Source organism: Diceros bicornis, chromosome 37, assembly GCF_020826845.1.
Source record: "Diceros bicornis minor isolate mBicDic1 chromosome 37, mDicBic1.mat.cur, whole genome shotgun sequence".
NCBI lineage: Eukaryota > Metazoa > Chordata > Mammalia > Perissodactyla > Rhinocerotidae > Diceros > Diceros bicornis.
The window spans coordinates 23,357,142-23,370,138 of NC_080776.1; the positions used below are offsets into that span (position 1 = coordinate 23,357,142).

Below are 12,997 nucleotides of genomic sequence, written 5' to 3' on the forward strand. Positions count from 1 at the left end.
TATTGTGCAGTGGGCAGAAGTAACTGAATCCAGCGTGCATGCTCTCCCTTGCAAGTTTGTTTGGTGGATTAATGGGGATACTCAGGTAAGGCCCGTGCTGCAGGGCCTGGAGCATTGTGACTGCATGACGCGTAGGTTAATGCCATCGTTTTTTAAAAGTACAAATGTATATAGAAGTCTGGAAGGACGTGCACCAGAATGTTAGTGGTAGTGATGGTGGGTTTTATGGGTGATTTTTTTCCCTTTAATTTTTTTCTTAAATATATACTCCTCTTTTCTTCAGTGAACACATATTATATAAAGTTATTTAAAAAGAAGTAACTTGAATGATATTAAAAATCTCTTTTTGAGGGGGCAAAATACAGTTGAAATAAAAAGGTCTATTGCAGAAGTCAGCAAACGCTTTCTGGACAGGGCCAGATGGTGAGTATTTTCGTGGCGGCACAGTACTGTCGCAACCCCTCAGCTGCTGTTGTAGCGTGAAATGCACAGACAAGTGGGCATGGCTGTGTTTCAATAAAACTTTATTTACAAAACCTGTGTCGGGCTGGATGCGCCCCACGGGCCAGGCTTTGTTGACCCGTGTTCTGATAGGTTCTAATAGATTTAATGTTTGAAATCCAGTAGAACTGGGTCAAACTGCCAGGTAGGTATATTGGGTTTGTTTTCATTGTTCTCATTAAGCAAAATTTCAAGCTAGACTGTAAGTTGAATAGTAAGAAATAACGTGGGTGTTTCTGGTTGTTATTTGATGTTACGGAATCCTTTTAAGGAAACGTTCGATCTTGTAAGGGGGAGCAGAGTCACTTCTCTGATTTGTGCGGTGGCTGTGGGGCTCTTTGGGTGTTAGGTTGGGTGTGCGGATCTCCTCAGTGGTGGCCATCGAGGTGCCCAGTCCAGTTCTGTTCTTCATTTTGGAATGGCAGCAGCACCCCCCGATAGTTCCAGAGTGGTCAGAGTAAAATTCTCTGTCCCTGACTGAGCCTTCAGCCACCTCTTGTGATATTCCCATTCAAGATGACTCAATATTGGGGCTTATGTTTATTGCTGAGAATAAGATTTTTTTTTTTGGCAATTTTTCTCGGTGGTTTGAATGTTATTTTTGAGTTCTGGCCAAAGAGAGATGAGTATGAGGTCAGAACTGGAAAAAATATGTCCCAGAATCTTCTTGACTTGACTGGAGGAAGGAAGAGGGTCACCGAAAGCGTGAACTTGGGGAAGGAATGACACGCTTGCTGGAAAAGAAGGGAGGAGAGGAGCTGAGTGGGCACCGTGTCCTTGACCGGCGTGGGAAGGCGGCCCCAGCCCCCACTCACCAGCTGGGCAAGTCTCCTCCAGGTCTGGTGGGAGGAGAGGGGAGCACAAGGCCCCTGAGTCAGGTGCAGGGACTGCTCTGGGGACGTTCAGTTGGGGCGGATGGAGGAAAGCTGACCAGCTCGGGTGCATGCGGTCAGGTGCCTATGGGGCACCTCCATGGTGTCACCTCTGATCTTTTCAAAGAAGAGGAGTGGGGCGAGGGCCCCTCACTTGGCTGCACTCCTGCTGTCGTAGTGGAGCTGCTGTTGAAGCAGAGGACACATAGCCAGACCACCACCATGGTCTTGCGCCTGGTGTCCCTGTGGATCAGTGCTGGAAGTGTTCGGGGGACACCAGGCAGGGAGCCTCTGGGGGACGGGGTGGGGCCAGAAAGGAGGAGCTCTTTGCCTGGATTTCTGGAGATGGGGCTGGCACAGGGGCGAGCGGGTGGAAGTGCCCAGAGGCTTGCAAGAGCAGGGCCTTTTGCGGGAAGATGGAGACAGGAGGTGTTGGAAAGACGGGCGAGGTCGCTTAAGTGAGATGCGACATGATCAGACTTAGGGAGCGAGGAGGAAGGCAGGCCAGGTAGGAGGCTGTGGACGCAACTGACGGTCTAGACCAGGAGAAGGAGAAGGGGACAGATATGCAGGAAGACTGTCTCTAGGCGTGGGGACCGTCATTGATAATATGACATGAATAGACTTCATGGAAGGCAGGAAATGACCATTACTCAGGGGATTTTTATGAAGCCTTATGAATCAAAAATATCATCTTCTGAAGTGGATATTAACCATTTCACCACTTTATACGGAATATTTCATTGCATTTATATTTTTCCACCAGGACAGTAATATGTGAATATGAAACTTCAAAATAGAGAACTGTAGGAAGATTTTGCGCCAAATAAAGCACATATTGAAAGAAAAGTTATTTTTTGGAAACCCGGAGCCTTATCACACATCATTGTTAATATTTTGGTGGAATTTCTCCTAAACATTTTTCTGCACTTTATTTTTGGTAAGATGTTTCAGATGGGGTTTCATAGGCTTATGGCATGAGCATTTTCCATGTCATGTTATAATACAGCACATCCTGTTATACACTGTACACTGTATTTGATAAAGAATTAGGGGCATGTTTGGGGGAGTAGAGGGATGCATTATACTGCAATCTTCAGGTGCAGTAATTATGTTTATTCACGGTTGCCGATGCTGTTTGGCTAACCACCGGCTTAGGGGAAGGCACATTTGTCCTTCATCCAAATGCGACCACTTTCCCTTGCTGCTGCCATGGCAACGCTCAGCCCCGCTGCATCCACCTCTGTTCCTCAGTCCTCGTTCCTCCTCCTAATTATTTGAAGCGAGGCCTGCGGGCTGCCCCAGCTCGCCGCCGGGTCTGCATAATGTATGAACTGAATGACAGCCAGCGCCCAGCCCGACCGAAACAAAGAGCCCGCCTCTGTGTGGTGGGCAGACTGGGGAAGCATATTGTGAACACATTCTCTGCTAACTGCGAACCGTGTCATAAAACGCATCTCTGGCCTGTCAAAAAATATTTTGACAGGGCCCACAGTCTAGCTCCTTCATATGCAAATGTATCAGCAATGCCTGGATAAGGGGCGACGCTCAAGCATCCACAGGAGGGGGCGGCCGACGTTGCAGGGTTCATCACTCTTGCAAATAAACACTATGAAAATGGTCTGTTTCCGTTCTAATGTATAAACAACCAACTTGATGACTCGAATGCTTTCAGATCCTGGGGGCAGTGAAAGGGTGTCCTCCAAAGACTTGGAAAGGTTGCTTCAGGAGAGTTAAACTGAAAAATCCGCTCAGTGAGCATGGTGCAAGGAAGGATGAGGGATTGGCCCACCATGACGGGCCAGGCAGTGGGAAATAGCTGAGGAGACGCTGGGTGAGGGGCGAGCCCAGAAGGAGGGCTGCCAGGGATGGCCCGGCACTCTTAGTTGACAGGGAGGGGGCCTGTGCCCAAGGACCAAACCATGTGGTCTCGGTTGTGCCTGCTGTGTCTGGGCTGCCCACCAAAGGTCCGTGGGCTCCTGGAGCACCTTCATAGAATATGTGTCTCCCCCATTCTGCTCCTTCCCAGGAGGACCAGCAATCCTAGGGTGCACGGTAAGCCCTTGGGAGCCAGCCTCTGTGGGTTGGACTTCTGTGTGATCCTGGGCGAGTGACTTAACCTCTCTTTGCCTCAGTGTCCTCAGCTGGAAAAAGGGGTTAGTAACATCTGTGCAACATCGTTGCAGTGAACAGCCAATGAGGGATGCATGGAAAAATGCTTAGAAATGCATGTGGCAGAAGGGAAGTGCTAATTAAGTTCAGGCCGTTGTTAGTTCTGTTCCTCAACTGGGGTGCCCAGGATAAAGACCCACGCAGTCCCTCTTGCTGTTAGATGTGGCTACTCCCCTGAGATGCCGCTGGAGGTGTTGTGTGGCAGCTTCTGGAAGACCTCATTACAAGGAGCGGGTGGGTCTCTTTGCCCTTCCTCCTTGCTTTTTCTTTCTGTTGCCTGAATGCACCCATCGTGGACCCCTAACAATGATGGCCACGTTGGAATTGGAAGGGGTCCAGGGTACAGAGCCACCAGCCACCTGGGACAGCCCACCTGAAGATTTCATTAATGTGAGAGAAATACCTTTCTGTCTTGTTTAAGCCACTGTTATTTGGGGTTTTCGGTCATGTGTTGCCAAATGATCCTAATTAAGACGCAAGGTGAGAGTGTTATCTGCAAGACCCGAGAGCAGCAGTTAAATGTCTTAAGGTGAATTAACAAACTGGCTTTCTGACTTCAGATCTCACCACCTGAGCAGCTTTCCCAGGAGACTGCCCAGCTGCCCGGAGCCACGCACAGGCCATGCTCTAGGCATGGGGGAATTGTTAGGGCAGAGCCCCTGGGGACATGGGAGCCCCCAGGCTTCCCTCTGCCTGCGCTCTCCTCTGTGGAGCCCCTGCTTAGCCATCTCCATGACAGTTGCAGCAGCCTTGAACTTCGCATGCTGCCTGCCTCACAGGCTTTGGGGGGCTGGCAGATCCTCAATACACCCGGGGCTTTCCAGTGACCATCTGCTGATGGCCAAGTTTTACACGGTTTATTTTCTGAGCTGGAATCAGGCAGGCGTATTCTGGTCATGGCTGCAAATGAGAGCCTTAGGATGTTTTCATTTTTTTCTAGTTCCACCTGGCTTCTCTCTGGGGATCGAGGCTCTGTCTCTCTTGCTGTTTAGGTGGTCGTGTTTCTGCTGCAAAACAGCACTGGCCGATTTAATCAGGAGACATGAAAGCCGACCGTTCCCTGTTTATCTGCCTGGTCTCCTTCTGTGGTGCCTGGTGGTTTGCCGGTGTAGGTTTATAAAACGTGCTCTGTCGCTCTGATTTTCCTGTTTAGATTGCCGTGATGGTTTTAGAGGAAGATGCAGGAGCTTAGCTGCTGGAAAGTGGCAGCCGCGCTGGAAGACCTGGCTGGCTCTAACTGTGCAGGAGGGCATGTCTGTTTCCTTAAAAATGAGAAACCCAGCCTGCAGACTTAGCTCCTCACTCGGAGCGAGCTTGGTGGGCTTCTGGGTTCTGCTTTGCTTGAGTCCCTCCCCCCAAAAGCTGCAGCGTGGTGCTCTGATTTTCTGAGAGCCTCGGGCGTGTGGACCCATGTGCAGGGACTGAAAGAAGCAGCTGTGACTTTAAGACAAACTGTGGGGCTTTTCACTTGATTTTCCTGCAATTATGTCTCTCTCTTGAATTTCTTCTTTGAATCCTGGTAATAATTTATTGTGTGTGTACCAGAACACATGCTTGATCTGCCTCGGTGCATTGCTAGGTGGAAGTTCTGCTTTGGGAGCTCTGGATAAACAAGGTAACTGTTTATGTATGTTTACATTGTGTCTACACATCCTTAGGAGTCTTAAGCCCAAGGAGCAGCAATGTCATTGTAATAATTATATACCCTGTGTGTGCTGTTGCTGAAAACAATAGAGAGCCCCGACTTTAGAAGGTCCCCTAGGGCATCCCTGAGACAGGACTCCGTCCCACCAGAAGACGCTCGTTGACAACTTCTCATGGGAACTGGAGCCTAGAAACTGTCCCTCCGAAAGTTTTTTCTTGTATCGAAACTGAGTCTCTCAGGCTGTGAACTAAACGCATCTCTAATTAATTCCACCCCCTTGTGCTGTGGACCAGCTGTGTGCAAGACCCTGCGGATTGTCAGAGAAAGGCTGAACCTTCCGGGGGATTTGGGGAATCTTCTCTGCTATGTTTGCAGATGTCAGAAAGCCCTTCCTCAGCGTTTCCATTCCGAGTGAGGCTTGAGTCCTGTATTTTTGTGGCTTTTCCCTCATCAGTTTCTCTTCATTCCCACTTTAGTTGTGCAATTGAAACTCAGAATGCTGGTTTTTATTTTGGTCAAAATAAAATCTTTTCAAAGTGTTGAAAGGCGTTGGATTTTCAGTGAGGCTTGACTTTACATTCCACGAGGGAGCCTTTGTTTTGTGCTGATAGAGTTTTGGCTCTTCTTGGGGCACTGTACCTGTTGGTTGGATAAATGAGGGGTTGGAGCAAACAGGCCCCTGTCCACCCCACCTCCTTGACCTAAATCCCTCTGAATTGTCAACATGGCGGCCAGCTGCATGTTGTCAGTTCTGCAGCACTTCCTCTGCTCGAGGACCGGCTACCCCTCTGAAGTGTGAACGTTTCCTCCCAGATGGGGAATCTTGTGCAATCTTCTGCCCTAGCACCTGTGATCAGGAGGCACCTGCGCTATAAGCAACAGGTGTCCTGAGTTTGAATCCTTACCTTATAGCCAGGCTGTGTGGCAGCGGGTAAGTCGTTAAGCTGTTCCAAGCCTCCACCTCGGCTGTAGGCAGGAATGAGGGTTATTTAAGGAAGGAGATGATGTACCTCCATGAACACGCTCTGCTCACCGCCAAGCTTCCTGTAAATGCTGGGGGTTCCTTCCATTTCTCCTTTTCTCTGCCTAACAGGATTTGGCTTTCATCTTGCTTGGTAATAGACCCACCTGGGAAAACAAGTTGCTCTGAAAATTTGATTGAGTCTTTAGGCATGTAAGTGGATTAATTCTTTCATCCATCATTCAGAAAATTCCAGTTTCTGGGATTATCTAAAATGGTTTGGCAACAATGAGTTAAGTCTCTGAGAAACAAGACAGACAGAAGAAATGATGCACTTTGGTTTATTTTGGAAACAATCGACTAGATCTGTGACTTTTCCTGTGTAGGCGTCAGTGTGATCCCCGGGGGTCCTTTTCCAGAGCTGTCCCACTCCCTTCACCAGAGCCCCTGTCCCTGTCCCTGGGGAAGTGTGGTTGTGTGAGGCGGGGAAGGCTGAAGGTCTGAAAATGTAATTATTTTTAGGAGAGTGAAGATGGAGAGCTCCAGGCCAGAGGGCAGTATGTTTCAGATCTTTCCATGTGGGAAGAGAAAGTACCATGTTATAGAGGAAAATGAGTGAGGATGGGCAGCCAGGAGATCTAGGTGCTAGTTGGTGTGTCACGCTTTATAGCCTGGCGATGTCCCTGCAGTCTCCCCGGGCTGCAGTGTCCTGGGCTGTAAAATAAGTTAGATCTGGTGAGCATGTTTGGCCCCAAGACGTTATGACTGTGAGAGGTGAGCGTGGCACCATTGTGGCTGCAGCTCTGGGGATGGGAGCCCCTGGAGGTGCCATGTCTTGGTCTTGTCTGGTGCACACGGCAGGTGTCCGTAAACATTGACTCAAACAGTGCGGTAAACTGGAGTGTGCTCCAAGAAAAAGTGGTCACTAGTCTAGTTAAACATCAAAATGACGTGAGAAAGTGTTAATGTTACTGGATTAAGTTAAAACAAGTTACAAAATAGTAGGTTAAATATTTATCTCAATTTTGTAAAAAAAAATTTTTTTTTTAATTTAAAAAATCTCTGTATATGCCCAGATAAAAGGTCATAAAGCAAAACACTGCAGTATTAATAGCAGCCCTCAGTGAGTGGGGAGATTATAAGTCACTGGCTTTGCTTTCCAGGATTGGGGAAAGAATCACGTTGTGATCATGTGTGTTCTGGAGTCAAATGGTTGCTGATTGCTCTGGCTTTCCTCCAGGGGACAAATTGGGAAAGAGAGACTGGAATAGGGGAGACCAGTCGGGAAGATGGTAGTAGTCTGGGAGGGGGATGGTGTTGGCCTAAGATAGTTTCTCAACTTTGGCACTGCTGACATTCTGAGCTGGAGAATTCTTTGTTCTGGGGGGTTGTCCTGTGCACTGTAGGATGTTCAGCGGCATCCTTGGCTTCTCGACCCATTAGATGCCGGTAGCAGCCCCTCTCCAGTTATAGCAACCAAAAATGTCTCCTGACAGTCCGATAAAATGGCCTGTTGAGAACCATTGGCCTGAGATAATGGCAGTGGGGATGGAGAGAAGAGGGCAGATTCTGGAGAGAGTTGAGGGGGAGCTTCTATAGGACTTGATGGTTGACTGGGTTTGGTGGAGGCATGACTGGAGGGTGGGAGTGAGGCTTGGGGAATTGGAGGGATCACAGACCAGGATGAGTTCCGCTTGGGCCTCACCATTGATGAGTGTGACGTTCCTGTGGGATAGTTGAGTGGGCTGGTTCGGAATGCTGTTGGGCCAGTGGCCTTCAAGCTCTGATCTGAGCAGGGGGCATCCACTTGAAGGTTATCCAGAGATGGAAAGCAAGCCATGGGGGTGGATGAACTCATCAAGGGTGATTGTGTGGCGTGAGAAGTCAGCCTGGGAGAGAGCTCTGGGGAATCTCAGTGTTTCCAGGGTGGGCAGAGGAAGAGGAGGCTGAGAAGGGAATTTATTTCTCTGGCTAGAGCTGTTGCTCAGTGACCCCTGGGCGTGAGGATGAGGCTCATGGGCAGATGTGGAAATGTCACGGGACCATCTCATGTGGGGCGGGACTTTTCCCCATCACCCACTCCGTACTCCTCGGCCTTTGTTGTTTAAGCTGTCTGCTATGTTTCTGGGCGTGCAGGAGATATGTTTTTGTTTGAGGAAGAATCACAGGTAATCTCGCTTACTCTAAGAAAATAGCAGAGCTTGGCTTCCTACATTCCCGTGTGTCAAACCAACAGCAGCATGTTTTACCCCGCTTTGCTGGGCCATCCGTTTCTGCTTCTCAGAGATGTGAGAAACCCTTTAAGGGCAGGTTAAACTGTTCTGGGACTGTCTTGGTGGATTATTCACGAGGTCTTGAGGGATCCAGGAATTGATAATGTCATCAGGATTAGACAGTTTCCCTTTTGGGGAATTGGCATCTTTATTGTTGTGATTTCTCTGTTATGGGGTTCAGAGACCCACAGTTGCTCAAAAGCACTTCTCGTTTTTCTTGACATGAGAGTCTCCACTGTTCTTTTTTTTTTTCCTCCTTAGGAGGTAGTTCTCAGCCTCCAGGGCAACCTAATTCCATTTCTCTGTTAGCAGGCACTTAACCGCTTCCCTCCCCCAGGTGCACTAACACCATTGCTCACCTGTGGGATCAGCCCCTGCTGGAAGTGGCCGCTTGTGGAGAGCCACGTTAGTCAGGGACCTTAGTCAGGGACCAGCTTTGCTGTTTTCTCCTAGATTCCCGGATGGACCAGGACCTGGTGCTATGTGAGCCTAAGATACTGTAACATTTCCTGCTCTCTGTTTGATTCAGGCTGGCCCATCTCCCAAGATTCTGGCTGGTTTATTATGCAGTTAAAAGAGAAAAGTGATTCCTAATGGCCATTATGGCCCCAAGCCAGGAGGGAAGGTGCTGTCCCTCCCCTTAGAAGTTCAAGTGTCCCTTGAGGCTGGCCTTACGCAGGGCAGAAGGATTATCTTCCAGAAAAGGGACGAACTGTGTGTTACCTCCCAAATCATGAGTCACCATCTCAGAACTCAGAAGCAAGGAAATCCAAAAACTCCAAAGTACCGTTTTCCCCACTGGTGGACAGAGAGGCTCAGCTTAATTAGAGACCAGGCAGGAGCTGCATTTCCTGGTTGTTTACTGGCTCTTCCAGTCCGTAAACAGCCGCGGTCTGTGATTGAGCTGTCTAATTGGCAGTGACTACAGGGAAAGCCATGGATGGGAGAGGCTGGCATCTTTAACCCGTTTGTCAGCTCTCTTTTACCTGCCACCATTTTTATTCCCCTGTCATCTTTTAAGAATGTCTTGGGGGCAAATTCTGAGGAACAGTGGTGGCGGACAAACCCTTTGAACCTGGCTTCCCGTAAGCCTGCCCAATGGAGTGAGGCCAGGAGGCAGATTCTTTCCCTTACACTGGAAGGAGAACTGTCGGAAGTTTGGTGCGTTGGAAAAGATGGGAGAGAAAAGTGCTGATCTTTTCAACTGGATTGAGGCAGGTTATGAAGCAATTCTGTCTACACCCTGTGTGTTTTCTTGCTTAATAACAACGTCTCTAACAAAGTCATCATTTTGTAATGACCTGCCTGACGCCAATCTTTTTTCCTCTGGGAGTTTAATTCAGGTTACGATTGGAGGGTTTTTCCCATAAATCACCCAAAGCACAGGTCCTCGCCCACCAGCCGATTACAGAAATGCAGTCGGGCAGACTACACATTACCCGAAACAACGTAGAAGGGGAGTCAGAACTTGAAAAAAATACTCTCTCATCTTACACATGCAATTCGGGCAAATAAAACTGTGCAGAGCTATGTGTATGTCCCCAAAATGTGGAATTTTTTTAATTGGAATATTTCTGGGTTGTGTTTTAGGGAAACTTGTAATTAGAGAAGAAATGCCTTTTGTGTCTGTGTGTATGGAGAATGCCTTCCTTTGCATTCCAAGGCAGCAGTTCAAGCAGCACTTTGGTAAATGTCAGACAGTTGGAGCCGCTGGGCTGGTGGCGTCACTTTCTCTGGGCGTGACCTGGGGTTCCTTTTCTGCCCACAGGGCCGCCGGCTCTGTCTCTGTCCAAAGGCTTTACTTCTCTCCCTCATACTTTCAGTGATATTGTCTTTGTTTTTTTTTTTTTTATCTTTTTCTTTTTTTTTATTGCGGTAACATTGGTTTATAACATGATATAAATTTCGGGTGTACATCATTATATTTTGATTTCTGTGTAGATTACGTTGTATTCACCACCCAAAGACTAATTACCATCCATCACCACACACATGTGCCCAGTCACACCTTTTGCCCTCCTCCCTCCCCCTTCCCCTCTAGTAACCACTAATCCAGTCTCTGTCTCTATGTGATTGCTTGTGTTGTTTTTATCTTCTACTTATGAGTGAGATCATATGGTATTTGACTTTCTCCCTCTGACTTATTTCACTTAGCATAATACCCTCAAGGTCCATCCATGTTGTCACAAATGGCCGGATTTCATCGTTTCTTATGGCTGAGTACTATTCCATTATTCATAATAGCCAAGACTTGGAAGCAACCTAAGTGCCCATCAAGGGACGAATCGGTAAAGAAGATGTGGTATATACACACTGTCTTATTAAATGTAAAAAAATACACATTTTATTTATTTCACAAATGAGGTTATTGCTGTAATATGATGTTACTACACTCAAGGAAATCATCATTCCCCAAGTCTGATTTCAGCAGTCTGGCGGATTACCTGTCCTCATTTTTCCATGTCCTCCTCCAACCTTGTTCTTCTGTGTGCAGAGAGATGACCTTAATGTAATGCTGCTTAGATATTGTCATTAGCATTTTCTGTGGTACCACTTAGCCTTCATGATTATCATTTTAATAGTGGTACAAGGTCCTCTGTCTGTCTATGTGTCTGTCTTCATTCCCTTTCTGTGAGTGTGTAGGTTGATTGTTCATTTCCTCAGTCATCTCCTTGCACCTTGCGTTTTTATGCAACATAAAGTCCCCAAGTGGTTCCTGGGGCTGATGCACATCCCTGTGTTTTCATGTTCATTCCCAGAGGGTCGCCCCATGCATGGCATGCCCCATCCATGGTGTGCACCTCACCTGCTCAGCTCGGCTGTCTGAGCACAGGGATTCATCTCCTCAGTTCTGCCAGCTCACTGCGTGGACAGTGGGATTGCTTTCTCAAGTGTGCATTTCTTCACTGAGGTTGGGGGCATTCAGTGGGGAGGATTTACTAAAAACGTGAGGCTGCGGCCTTCCGCACCCACCCTCCTGGGGCTTTGGGCTGCAGCCACAGAAATTGGTTGGAAGAGAGTTTTTGTGACCAAGGAAAGCCTGTCCTCAGGATCCTGAGGAGCTTTCTCCATTTATCCCGGGGACTGTCCCCAGCAGGCCTCTGGGAGAGCCCTCCCACAGCGAAGGTATCAAGATGGGGTCTCGGTCCTGGTTTTGCCAAGAGTGTAGTGGACGGTCGTGCCTGAACTTGTCCTTCCACCCTCCATGTGTCCTAACAGCTGTCGGCGGAGGCGTCCGCAGGGCCCAGCTGTCCAAAGACAGACCCACCCGCTAAGGCAGGCGGGCCCTGGCCTCCACGCGGCTAATTCACTGGGAGGTGAATCATCGGTGCTCGGGCAGCCAGCGTCCTTTCACTCCAGGAAGTCACACAGCTGTGGAGGGCTCCAGTTAGGAGGAAGCGCAGACATAATTCTCGCTTTTAGAAGGAAAAAATGTGACTTGAGGATCAGTTTCGGCTTCGGGGCAGATTCCCTCAGGAGGACTGGAGAGACAGCTTCCTGCTGAGAGGGGGAAACTGAGGCCCAGGGCGGGGAATGCTGTGAACACTCGGGTTCTCAGGAAGTTTAAAGGGTGTTAAAGATTTTTCCCGTATTTTCTTTTGATTGTGTTTGTGAGGGTGGAGTGATCGTAGTGACAGGGAGAAAAGGAAGAAATCGGAAAGCCCTCTGTTTGACATAAAGCGATATCTACCTGTACAGTGTTGCCCAGTGAGACCCAAAACATCTCCCCCGGGAATCCACGGGAATTTACCTCGTCCATCTGCAGGAGGTGATCAGGTTATCGTGCATATCCATCTGAGCACAGTTCTGTTTCTCTTTCTTTGGGTAGGAAGCCAGAAACTGAGAAGCACGCCGTTGAAACATAGCTGAGAAACAGACTTTGTAAAAACTACTCATCTTTCCCATTTTGCTATCGCTTAATAGGGTTGCCGGTATCTGAGCCAGCGTGCACATTCGGTGCTTCTGCATCCTGTGATCTTCCTCTGAGAGAAAACTGATTATCTAATCAAAGGAAGCAGGCGACGGAGCCCATGGTGTGTGCTGCCCTTGTTTTTGGTGCCCCTGGTAGAGGAGATCTGGAATGAGCAGGAAGGTGGCTCCCCAGCCACAAAGGGAGGGCACTGTATGCAGAGCAGCCTCCACATTCTGGCAAGAGGAACTTTCTGAGCCATGGAAGGTCAGCCTTGCAGACGTGCGGATGTCATAGGATTATTGGAGCTGCTTCCACTACAGGTGGTTGGGAAGTACGGGATGGAGTCCTTGGAGGCCAGATGAGAGGAGGGGAGAGGAAAGTCTGGAAGAACGGTTAGGTTTCTTCCTGATTACTGAATCCCAAGGAGCAGTGGGGAGGGGGGAATAGAGCACGTTGCCAGCGTGTTCCTTCCCCATTTCTCGGTCCTGTGGCGTGGTCACGGAGCTGTGTGTGTCCGTGGGGACTTCCTTGGACGGTTCATTGTTGATGTTTATCTGTTGTACATGCTGGTGCTTACACAGGCGTTTCCAAGGAGTCGACCTCCCTGAAACCACAGAGGAGCGCCCCCGTGTATCTGAGAGTAGCTCATCGTCACTCTCG

At 48.7% G+C, this 12,997-nt stretch overlaps 1 protein-coding gene across 4 annotated transcripts in view; it reads left to right on the plus strand.

Annotated features, from left to right (window-relative positions):
• AGAP1 (ArfGAP with GTPase domain, ankyrin repeat and PH domain 1) overlaps nt 1–12,997 on the plus strand; it is a 561,575-nt gene that overhangs the window by 122,805 nt on the left and 425,773 nt on the right. The window lies entirely within an intron of this gene.